Genomic DNA, 12310 nt, shown 5'->3' on the forward strand with positions numbered 1-12310 from the left:
GTATCTCTTTTTGCATGACTAAAGAGTGCAGGTAACAAGATGCTAAAGAAACAACTAGATGGAGATGCTGAAGGGGACAGGCCTCACTCCGTGTCATCGGTGAGCATAAGAAGAATGGACCTCAGCTAGTCTGGAACTAGAGTATCAAAGACACAGAGACCTGACTTGCTCTCTGTGCTGAAACCAAAGTATGACTTTGCCCACTGCCCTGGAATACTAATGGGGGAGCAAGTTCTATTGGAGTATTGATGCTGAAAGTCCTTCAATCCAATGTTCAGCCTGTCTACATGTGCAAATAAAACCATGTATCACAAAGCTCCATCTCCAGTGACCTTCTCAGTGGTAGAGCATCTTCTTGTCTGCAGAAAGTCCTTGGTTCAATCTCTGGCATCTCCAGGTGGGAATGTCCCCAGTCTGAAATCCCAGAGAGCCATTGCCAGTCTGTAGATAATACTGAGCTAGATGGATCCATGGTCTGACTTAAAACAAGGCAGATTCCTCTGTTCCTGAGGAAACCAAGCCCAAAGTATGTGCTGGCAACCCGAAAATCTCTCATTGCTTGGAGACTGGGGTGCCTGTAGCAGTATCTAAAAGGAAATTGTTGTCTCCTACCTTCATTTTCTTTGGCAAGGCTATCTTTGCACCGGAGAGCCTCCAGATGTTCATATGATTCAGTTCCGTCTACTTTTTGAGAAGTGCTTCAGGGAAGGTCTATCTTCCTTGTCCTTCTCTAATTTTCTGGGATTTTAATCCAGTATCTCTCTTGCTTCATCATCTTTCCTTCTCACTCTCTCTTTCCTCATGAGAATGAATACTATAAACCCACCGGCAGGGTTTTGTAACTGTTAATTTAATTTTATTATACTGCATTGTCTTCCATGCGTGTGAGAAATAACCATAATAAGTATTCACCAGTTATTTATTATTAATAGCTACTTCTCAGTTACATGCACTGCAAGAATGGGGCATGAGACCCCAATTTTAGGGCCCTTCGAGATGGCAGTCCTTTCCCTTTGTTTCAATATCATGAGCAGCCATGGGGATAGGAGTAGAAAACAGCAGATCTCTTCTCTGTCACAGCTTCTGCCCAGATGGTGTGGTCCAAAGGATACTCCCTGAAAAAGAGGGAGACTTGGCTTCAAATCTTGTTCATAGTAGATGATGTCAATTCTTAGCCTCAATATTTGTCCATGATAAATATTTTCAGTACAGCTCATAACTGGCAAGCATGGCCATCTGCAGTTTTGGAACAATTGTTTTGTACGGCAGATCCGCTCCACTTCCCAGTGGGGAGGAGTGCTGATATTGCAGAGGGCTTGAGGCATTGGTTACAGGTCTGAGGGTATTTGACGGCAAGCCTTTGGGCTCTTGTGGCGGTTAGGCATTGTTTGACTTTGTGTGGGAGAGGGGAGGTGTGGCCATCACCTGCCCCTCCATGCTTAAGGGTATTCTGTTAAAGGAACCCGGGGGTGTCGATCTAGTCTGAAGCCCGGCTGGGGGGCTAAGGCCTTGACACGACCCCGACGGGGAACACCAGGGGGAGCTTGAGTTGGTTCGCATCGACAGGGCTCCCCCTACCGGTGGCTTACCCTTACTGGACTTCCTGCACAATGGGCAGGAGTCAGATATAGTGAGGTCCAATCAATGCCTAAGCCAATACCGCTCACATTCTGTAATTTCAATAAAGTTGTGGCCAAAATTTGCCCAATAACATAAACCTAAATCCGTGTCCTTGTGTGAGTTATTTCCAATGAGGGGGTGGCTGCGGGGTCTCCCAGAGGTGAGTCAAGAACCAGGCACACTGAAGAAATCTCACAAGCTCAAAGCAAAAAGCTTCTAATATGATGTGACACATCAGCAGTCAAGAGGATGGCATTTGTAGCTGTGCGCAGGGTAAATGTCTTGTTCTGGTACAATTAGTTGTGTGACATAGTATGCAGTTGTGCTGCACCAGTGCATGGTGACCAAGGTCTTTCCCTTTGACATGGGAGTGAATAGAATTTCACTTTAACATACATTATTTTTATTAGCCAAGGGCACAATTCCTATATTTCTGAAAATATATCCCACAGTTTGGGGTGGGAGGGTGGTATGTTCAGTATACTTTGGTTCAAATTCTGACTTTCTCAGCACAGATCAGGTATCCATTTTTATCCTGGGTGACTTACAGGCAGGGATGGGGGAGAGATTCAATTCAGTTCAATTCAGAGTTTCAGAAGCAACATACAAACTAAAAGGCAGTCAGTCTTTGAAACTCACACTTCTTTGAATTTTGCAATGCAGTTCTCCAGCCAAGTAATGCATAAAAAGTATATACTAGGCTAAAAAGCATGCCTATAAATGCATATACTGGTGAGACTAACCTACAAATACACATTATACTGGGAGGAAATTGCTTGCAAAAATATGTATATTAGGGAAAATTTGCACTAAAAATCTGATAAACATTTACGAGGACTTTTTAAAAATGCAAACTGATGTGGAAATATGGAGATTGAAAAGATGAGAAACTGAGAAAAACAAAACATGATATATTTACCCATCCCTACCTATAGGCTAGTCTGTGGCAGCTTTCAAAGATACAGTTCTACTATATGAAAAAAGTTGCTGGCTGTCAGAAAAGTCAAGGGAGTGCTTAAAGAACTGCTTACCCACAGAAGAATGCTCCTTTGTGTAGCACAGTATCTTATGTCCAAAATTGCTTTGTGACAGACACTGAAGTAACAAGTTAAAACACATGCTGATACCAGAGTCTGCTTCCTCTTAGCCTTCCTTAGCTAAACATCAGCTTAGTTTAGGCCTTGGGGCAAGCAGATGTACAGCGTTTCTCAAAACCAAGTTTTTACATTCTTGTTGGGTGCTGAAATGTGTGTGTGTGTGTGTGTGTGTGTGTGTGTGTGTGCAGTTCACCTGGAACTGCTATTTGTTTTATCCTGTTTACCTTTTGCCCACAGAGATCTTTTATTACAAATGCCAAGAAGTTATTCTTTATGATTTGTCTACCTGTATGAAATTCAAAAGACAACTTGCTGTCATCTCGACCCCCAAGTCAGCTTCAGTAGCTTCACACTGTAACCACTGCATGGATCGTCTCATTGGTTGGCAAAGAGGCTGGTGGCTTCCTGCTTCCCCTCCCTGTCTCCTCCAAGGCTTCCATCTGGCACCAGACCAATGCCTCTCTCTCGTCCTGCCCCAACAGAGACCAGCAAAACTTTCTGGCCAGAAATCACAGAGGGAGAAGCAGCTACGGTAGCCTCTCCGACTGTACCATGCCGCCAAAGGACGATAAGAAGAAGAAGGACACCAGCAAGTCAGCCAAGAAGGACAAGGACCCCATCAACAAGTCCAGTGGAAAAGCCAAGAAGAAGAAGTGGTCCAAAGGGAAAGTGAGAGACAAGTCAAACAACCTTGTTTTGTTTGACAAAGCTACTTACGACAAGCTGTGCAAGGAGGTGCCAAACTACAAACTCATCACATCTGCCGTGGTCTCTGAAAGGCTGCAGATTTGAGGCTCCTTGGCCAAGGAGCTTCTCAGCAAAGGCCTAATCAAACTGGTGTCCAAGCACAGAGCCCAGGTCAACCACACACAAAACACAAAGGGGGGGTGCACCAGCTGTGGATAAGGATGCATGAGAGGTTCTTGGGTGGCTTTTAGGCTCTGTACATCACACACACAAAAATATCCTGAAGGGGGGAAAAACAGACTAGCAAATTTATAATGCATGTTGAATTATGTTAACCACCTGCAATGTAGGGGGGGAAACCACATTTTTGATGCATTCAGATTTGTAGGTTAAGAACCCACAGGTGCCTGTGTGGCAATTATGACAATGATATATCTCAGCAAATCTGACACATCAGATGTTAAGTAAGGCAAGAAGTACAGAACACAAACTTCCTCTGAGTCACAGGGTCCTGCAATGCCCAGCTCTAGTAGTCAAATACTACCACCTCCTCATCAGAGGTAGATAGTTAAATTGTAAAAGACATGAGCCATTCCCTGATAAAAATTACTAGGATGGAGTTATTTTGGTCCACTGGCTTGGAATGCAATCCAACAAGCAGATGGTCTCAGACAGGTGTCCTCTGATCAAGCATAGGGTCCCTCTCCAACAGTGGAGGGTCTCTCTGCTGGTCTGTAGTTCTCCTCCCTCTCCATGGTCTCACCTGTTCCCACTTCATTCTCAGCCCCCCCCCCCCGTTGTTACTTTAGTTGTCATCCAACAGCTCAGTTGGGAGAGCATAAAACTCTTAATCTCAGGGTCGTGGGTTTGAGCCCCAAGTTGGGCAAAAATTTCTTGCATTGCAGGGGGTTGGGCCTTCATGGTCCCTTCCAACTCTATGTATGATTCTATGATCCATCCATTATGCCACAGAATTGCAATGTGAACCCTGAGCAATACAAGACACAAGACATACTTTTACGTTTTCATTAACACTGTTAAAGTAGAACCTTCTTCTTGCCGGAATAAAGAGAAGAGCCACACTATACTTGCAGTAAAGAAAGAATCAAGGGCTCCAGGAACCCACATGTTCAGCAGCCTGGAGGGGATCGATAGTTTATTTATTAATGTTACTATTAAAAATGTATACTCTGCTCTTCAATGGTCAATCAGTACAGCTCACTAAAGTCATGAGATGCAACTTCTGAAGGAGTTAAATGGGGGCTGTAGAATCCAGAGAGCATTCCTTTTTTAAAAGTTTAGGGTGGAATTCAACATAGCACTAAGTGGGGAATGCGGTCTGCTTGCACACCTGCACATACCCTAAAACTCTTCTGAGTCCCCCCCCCCAACACTCCTAAGCAGTTTTAGGGGACGCACAGAGGGTGCAGGGGGAGGAGAAGAGGATAATTCATGTTTCATAAGTGAACTGAATTACACACACAACATCAACTTAGTTGACTCTCATCCTGAGTCTGTAGTTCTCTGCATGTGCTCAGAGGCACGGTAGTACTTTTCCACATTTTTTTCCAGTGCTAAATCCCAACAGTGGTAACAAGTTTCAAGGCTAAACCCTGACTCAAATTAAACTTCACGTGTTGACCTTTATGCTTAACAAAGCTCCTTCACTCTGACCAAGTATTTAGTTATTTCTCCATGGAAGACAATACCTATTATCTCCCATGATTCAATGAATCCCAACTTTCCTTCACCAATCCCTGACAAATAACTCAAGACACAACGTTTCTAATTCCACAGAAAGGACTTCACTCTTCCATTTTGCAAAGAGAACAAATGATGCAGTTTATCACCCAAAGCCTAATCATTTTGTGATATACTGCTCTATCTGAAACGTGTGTGTATTGGTGCATCATACATTATGACTAAGCTGCCCGCAACTGCATATGTACTAAATTGCAGTCCTTGCATCATGGTTCAGTCTATTTCAGCACAGAATGTTGCGACAGCTTGGTGCTAATGTGCATATCCATTTATTGTCTATAAAAAAGACACCAATGTTATCTAGTTATTCCTTGATGGAACATTCCTTCAGTAGGTTTTCTGAGTGATAGGGCAATGGGGAACTAATCAACAAGTTTCACTTAATGACACAGAATAACTCACATACTTTTGCAGTACAACACTCTTAAGTACATACAGGAACATGAGGAAAATCCTGCTGGATCTGGCCAAGTGCCCAACTAGTCCAGCATCCTGTTCTTACAGTAGCCAACCAGGTACCTACGAGAAGCCCACAAGCAGGACCTGAGTGCAACAGCATTGCCTGAAGTTCACCACCAAACCATGGAGCCTTCCAGACTCATCAGAGACGACAATCAGGAGCAATTGCGTCTATGACCTTTCTTTTCTCCCCATTCCATAGCTCAACTAGGGCCTCAGGAGAATCGCCAGCTCTAGCAGCAGAACATCCCTCAGAGTCCATAAGTGCCTGGGGTTGACCATTTTAATGGGATCTCTAACCCTGCAGAGGAGGGGACTGGCACATAAGAGCAAACTTTGCCATTGGGACTCTGACCATGGCAATGCAGTGATCACCGCTACTCCCAATTTTCAGACCACCCCTCTCCCAGCCAGAAGCAAAGGTCACTGTGTTGGGTACATCAGTGTTACAGGAATTAACCATGGGTGCCTGCCTATGACATAAAAGGACAGTGCACTTAGCATTCCATACCACAAACTGGGCATGCACAGCTCAAATTTCCCAGTAACAACATATTATAATTGGATAGCTGGGAAAGGAAAGTTTATGGGAATGTTTTTCCACAAAGACAAGAAGCCAATTCTCTCCCTCCCTCCAGTCCCATTGATTTCAATTGGACTTACACATAAATGACTGTTCTGAAATGTGGCCAGAATCAATGCATGAAGTATATAAACCTGCCACTGGAAGTATATCCAGGTAGAAATTGCACCAGAAAAAGCATCTATGGAAAACATAGGGAAACCTTGGAAAGCAAGGCATGATGACTGCATTGGCCACCCTCTCCTTCCATCAACCATGTGAAACAGTGAAGAATGAGAAAAGGTGTGGAATGATCCCAGTCATGTCAAGACTGGCAAAGCCAAAACTGTGCAGCTGATCTTCTGTCGCAGGACTTGCTGTACATGCCATTGGGCAAATAAGGCAGGGGTGGGGAACCTATGCCCTTGAAGATGCTGCTGGACCTCAACTCACATCATCCACAGCTGGCATGCCCAATGGTGACGGGTGGCCAGATGTAGTCCAATAGCATCTACTAGATGGACACTGTTTCCTTGCCCCTGAAATCAGGTATGTGAATCAATGCAGAACAGCAGCAACAAATGGTTGAACAATGATGGCAAATATGCACCAAATTCCCTCTGTGAAAAGAACAGAAACATTCATTTTGTGTGCTTTGGTGATGCCATTTCAATGCTAATGAGATAGCGGTAATCTAATTATTTGGCAAGAGTCAGCTGAACAAGAAAGACCACTGTTATTTTGTTTCATGTGGAAATGTAGGCGTGTTTTCATGAGATAAGCCCAGAGAAATGCCTTTCCTTCCAAATTATTCTTACTGGAGGAAAATGTGACCGTGTGTTGCAATTACGGCTCATTCTCATACATTCAAAGTCGCAGATAGAACATAATAGTAAATTTCAAGGGGGGAAAACCTTGATTTAGAATAAAAACATATAAAGATTTTTCTGGCCACGATTCAGAGAAATGTGACTAACACCACACACAGCTAGCAAAGCTTTAAATGATTACACAGTATACATCACTATAAAAGAAGGCATATAGACCACAAATCAGCCCCAAACTCTGGCAAATGGGATACTAGATTTGAGGTTTTGCAGCTAACACTGATAAATAGAGAGGACATAGCAATTATATCCAATGTGCAAGCTGGTTCAGTTGTAGCCATTGAACAAGCAGGGAAGAGCTCAGGGGCAGAGCTTCCATTTTGTATGCAGAAGGTCCCAGGTTCAAACAGGGCCATAGCTAGGGGGTGGCAAGGCAGGCCACCCACCAGGAGTGCAGGCAATGGGGCCCCCCCGCAAAATCGGCTAAAAGTATGTCCATAAATATAAATATTGATTATTGTCTCATAAGAAATGGTTTTAAATAGAGGGTGAGTTGAATGGGTGGAAGGGGGGGATTGGAGGAGAGGCGGAAAGAAGAGATAGTTTGTCTGTGGCTAGGAGCCGCAATCTGGATGGTTCTGCCAGCAGCGCAAGAACACCTAGCTACAGCTCTGGGTTCAAACCCTGGAGAAAATATTGGGGGGCCCAGGTAAGCTCCACCCTGCATCACAAGACGCGGCTCACACACATCATTTGAATGGCAATGTCCATCGACAGGGGGGCAGACCCCTCAAATATTTTATTGGGGGGCCAAAGGGACCTTGGCCTGTAGGAGTTGGCTCCCATGCCTGGAGAGCTGCTGTCAGTCTGCATAGACAATGCTCAGCTAGATGGTCTGACTCTGTATAAAGCAACTTCCAATGAACACCATTGTCAGGCTGCTGTCGATGGCTCCTGGCTAATTGACCAGGGAAGCAGAGAGACAGAGAAAACACAGGCTTTTTAATCCTTTTTATTATTATTCCAGATGCCAAGGCAAGACAACCAAGACTTTTCAGTATCTAATGTTGCTCCAAGTGAAGCTCTATGCCCCCCCTTCTCCGTACTCCCCTATTCATCAGACTCCTCCCCTCTTCTACAGTTGCTGCTAAGGGTCCGCTGCCTTTAAGGCCTCTGCTCTGCTATTCTCAGTGAGCTCCTGGTTTTAGGGGCGGGGATGGGTTCTGGGGGGCTCTCCAGAGACAGCGTGTCCGTCAGCTACTGCTTGGGCCCTGCGTTCTCAATACTACCCAGCTCTTCACCTCCCATTACTTTCCAACTTTTTCCCTCTTCTTCTTCCTCTGGAGTGTGCCCTGGGTTGAACCATTTGTTATCTGCCCCTTCCTCCTCTCTGGGAGGCTCCAGGGGAGGTGGTCTCCACCACTCCTCTTCATCTGCACAGTCCCTGACAACCATAGGCACTTTCAGGTGGGTTTTGATTGTGGGATGGGTGCTCCTTATGCCTAAAAGTTCTTTGCAGCATCCACACACCTTTGTTGTCATCAAAATGCCAGCCTGTGTTCCTCCTCCTCCCCAATTTAATCTGGATTAATTCTTTTAATGGAAAAACTGATGAGGGTTTTTTTTATTGTTGTCAGTGAACCATCCATGATATCCCAGCAACCCATTTGCAATACTAACCTGCACTCCTTGTGCTTTCTTAAACCTCTTGCAGTACCCATATTATCCCACATTATGTTTGCATCAATTTACTAGCTGTCAGGTTCCTCTCTATATCGGTTTGTGCTGGTATCCACTGCTGCGTGGATCAGACTTGAGAGTCAAGCTAGCTACCCACCCCCAGCCCCAGTCCCCAAGCCTTTCTCAGGCTCTTTGTGCTTTTGTAAGCCTGAAGCCATCCTGGGATTTTTTTTTTAAAGTTATAGGTTCCAAAAGGCAGGTGCTTTCTGTGTTTTAAATCTGTCACTTTGGCATTCCTATCTGATCACTTGAAGAGAATTTCATGTGAGAGTAGGTGGTACAGGCATATTGTGGTATCTGTGGAATATTTCCCCCCCCCCAAAAAAAAAACCTGTTATGGCCTGTGCTACTAAGAACAATGATGTATTGTTCCTTGTTTAATATAAAATACAGTTATATGATGTTGCATCAAGGAATTGCTATCCTGCACTTTCCAGTGCATATTGTTGTCACTTTCTTTGTTGCAAAACAGTCTGGGTAATTTTTGGGGGGAGGGGGAGTTTGACATGCTAGAGCACCAAATCAACTTTAATTGCACCACCTGAATTTTCAGAGAGAAAATGTATAGCAAGATTCCCATTGCTGCATTTCAGGGTTATTCATTATTTGTCTCAAATTTTGTTAGGGAGTGGGGGAAAAGCTCAAAACAAGCCAATACTCTTGGTTGGAATTGTAAGGGCTGTTGGGAAAGATCACAAAAATCAGACAGAGCAAAGGAAGATTAAAACTTCCTGTGAACAAAGGGAAATGATTATCATAAAGCAGCAGATTTCAAGAGGGATAACTTTAAATAAAGGGATCAGAGTGATGTTGGGAAAGAAAGAAGATAACAGAAGGTGGATGAGAAAATGTGCTCCCCAGAGGTGTATCCATTCCTAGTGATCACAACCTGTCAGGGATGGAGAATAATGTGTCTCTCAGAGAGAATGGAAGTACAGGACTGTCTTGCTTCTGCAGCCTAGACTTCTGTATTACAGCATGACTGATAAAGTTGTCCTTGCTGACCAGGACATTGACCAGGACATGAAGGAAAGAATGCCCCATGCCATCTCCTCTCTATCCATCTCTCTTCCTCCTTTATTATCTCCTTTCTTCACTATCCCCGCTCCTCATTCTTTCCCACTCCTTCCTCTCCCTAACTATCATCCCCACAATATTAGGCATTGCAATATCCTGCTATATTTATTGTAAGCCGGAAGAGCCCAAAGATCTCAGGAGACAGATCCTCACTTTCAGAAACCAGGATGTGCTCCAGCAAAATCGGGTCCCAGTCTCCCAGTGACTCTAGAGACACAGTCATAGCAATAAGGAAGGAGAGTAGTTCCCCATTATTATTTTGTTGTGGGATATGTGTGCTTTGCATGCCCAGGCAGAGACCCGTGACCTAAAGAGCCACCCAGAAGAAATGAATGACTCATGACAACATGTTATGGGATTAAATTGGTCACAACTTTATTTAAACTTTCAGATGTAGGAAGACCTTGACTGAGGCATTGGGTGTGTATCCCTCCCAGTCCCCAGCCAGGGTTCTGGGGCACATCAGGGTAATCAGGTCTGCCTGGGAAGTGGGCTGGCTCTAGAAGACATTTGTTTAGCAGAGTGCCCACCCCCATTTCACTGCAACACTGGGGAGTGCACTGACAACCTTTCAAAGTATGGCCAGTGACTCACCTCCAACTTAGCCCCTTGTAATGGAGAACCCTGGAATCACAGCTGCCATCACCGCTTCACACACACACACACACCCCCATTTAGGGAAGATAAACTAAAGGATTCCGCCCAAGGCCTAAAACTAAAGTTGTGGCATCTGCTACAAGGAAGGCGAAACCTGCCAATGCAGGGAAATTCCTTCCTGGTCCCTTAACAGCAACCATCCTAAGACCGTAGCAGCACCTGCATACCTGTAAAAGAAGTTAACCTGTAATAAAAGAGCATTAAACAAAGGGAGGGGAGGGAAGGTGAAGCTGCGCGCTATCAGGTAGGATTCACCCCTTTTAACTATGCGAAGATAGAACCTGCCACAGATAGGTTCATTAGAACTGAGGTTTGGCAGGAACCTCAAAGGACTGTGACATGGGGAGGTAGACCAGGAACTTCTGCCATTGTCCCAGGGATAGGGGTGCTGCGAGTGTCCATACAAAGGACGCCCTCCGGTTGATAGGAGAGCGGTCATGACCCCATTTTAGTCATATCTGCGTGTGCCAAGTTTGTCTCACTACCGATCAGTTGTGACCTACTTGTCCTACGGTTCTCGCATTCACTCAGCAGAGGCCACCTTCTCAGCAGGTACTTGCCATGCTTTGGCATGATAGGGCCATTCATTCACTGTTCTGGGTGATTTTCTCCCTAAAGCCACAGACAAATTAAAAGATAAACCCTTCAAATAAATTGCTTTTCTTCCGTTTGCCATTTGCTTTTTAAAAAACAAGATTTGAGGGATTTCTCATGGCACCAGTTCCTCGCTGTACTCATCTTTTACACCACGTGGTGTCTACCGAACACTGTGCAGTCAATTATGCAGTATCTGGGCAGAGAAACAATCTCTGCACTCTCACACACTCTATATAGTAAAATATATCATGCAATTGGCTTTTTTTTTTAAAAAAAGTAGTTGGTGAAGAGAATCTATATGGGGAGTGGAGCAGGAATAGAAACACTGCTTCTGCACACTTTTCTCTGATTTAATTCATATTAGGAAGGCTAAAGGGGAGGGGGAGAGAGAGAGAGAGAGAGAGAGAGAGAGAGAGAGAGAGAGAGAGAATCTGATTGTGTGTGTGCCACTTGCACTCAAGGCCAGAGACAGCCTTAGAAATAATTCAGACTGATATAAAATAACACTTAACTGACAAAATTTTATATAAATGAATGTCGTGCGCCTGTGACAGCTTATTGCTATTTGTGAAGCAATTATCTAAATCTGAAGAGGGGGCTTCTGCTATAACTGCTGAAGGTTGGGGAGATGTTGTTTTTGTGTTGATTTATATTCAAATTAGCTTGCAATATTTTGAAGAAAAATTAGGAGTTTTTTTCCCCTGCCTGTTGTTTTTAAAACCTCAACATAGCTGTACTGTGCAGCTTTTTTAAAAATAGATTTAATGAGATTCATCCACTTTGGGGTTCAAACCCCAAAGTGAATGAATCCTTCCCCCTAACTTATTACCTACATGTATAACTGTTCTTAGCATCTCTGAGCTTTCCAGATATCTCTTAAGTCTGAAGCTAATAGTAGTGAATTTTCTTGATTTCAACACCACCTAACAGGGGCACACAGGGTTGAAGGGAAGAAGTGGAAACTGAAAGAGGAACAATCCTCTGCTACAAGCTCCTAGCTTTTCCCATTCCACGCAATTTAGAGCCCCAGATGCTGTTGGACTCCAGTTTAGCCAATAGAGCAGGATGATGGGAGCTGGAGTCCAGCAACACCCAGAGGGCTGCAGGTTCCCCAACCCTGGTTGAGATTCAACCTGACTAATTTATTCTGAGGAGTCTGACTTAGCAAGAAGGGGAAGCAGCAAAGGTTCTGGGGCCTCTGTGGGATACCCAGGTGCCAACACCTT

At 44.4% G+C, this 12310-nt stretch overlaps 1 pseudogene across 1 annotated transcript; it reads left to right on the forward strand.

Moving 5' to 3' along the window:
- The first annotated feature begins 3217 nt into the window (after positions 1-3217).
- Positions 3218-3633, forward strand: LOC310675341 (small ribosomal subunit protein eS25-like; annotated as a pseudogene). Its single transcript has one exon. The product of its transcript is annotated as a small ribosomal subunit protein eS25-like (transcript).
- The last annotated feature ends 8677 nt before the right edge of the window (positions 3634-12310 follow it).

This window comes from Podarcis tiliguerta (genome assembly GCF_965153285.1).
Source record: "Podarcis tiliguerta genome assembly, chromosome: 3".
Lineage (NCBI taxonomy): Eukaryota > Metazoa > Chordata > Lepidosauria > Squamata > Lacertidae > Podarcis > Podarcis tiliguerta.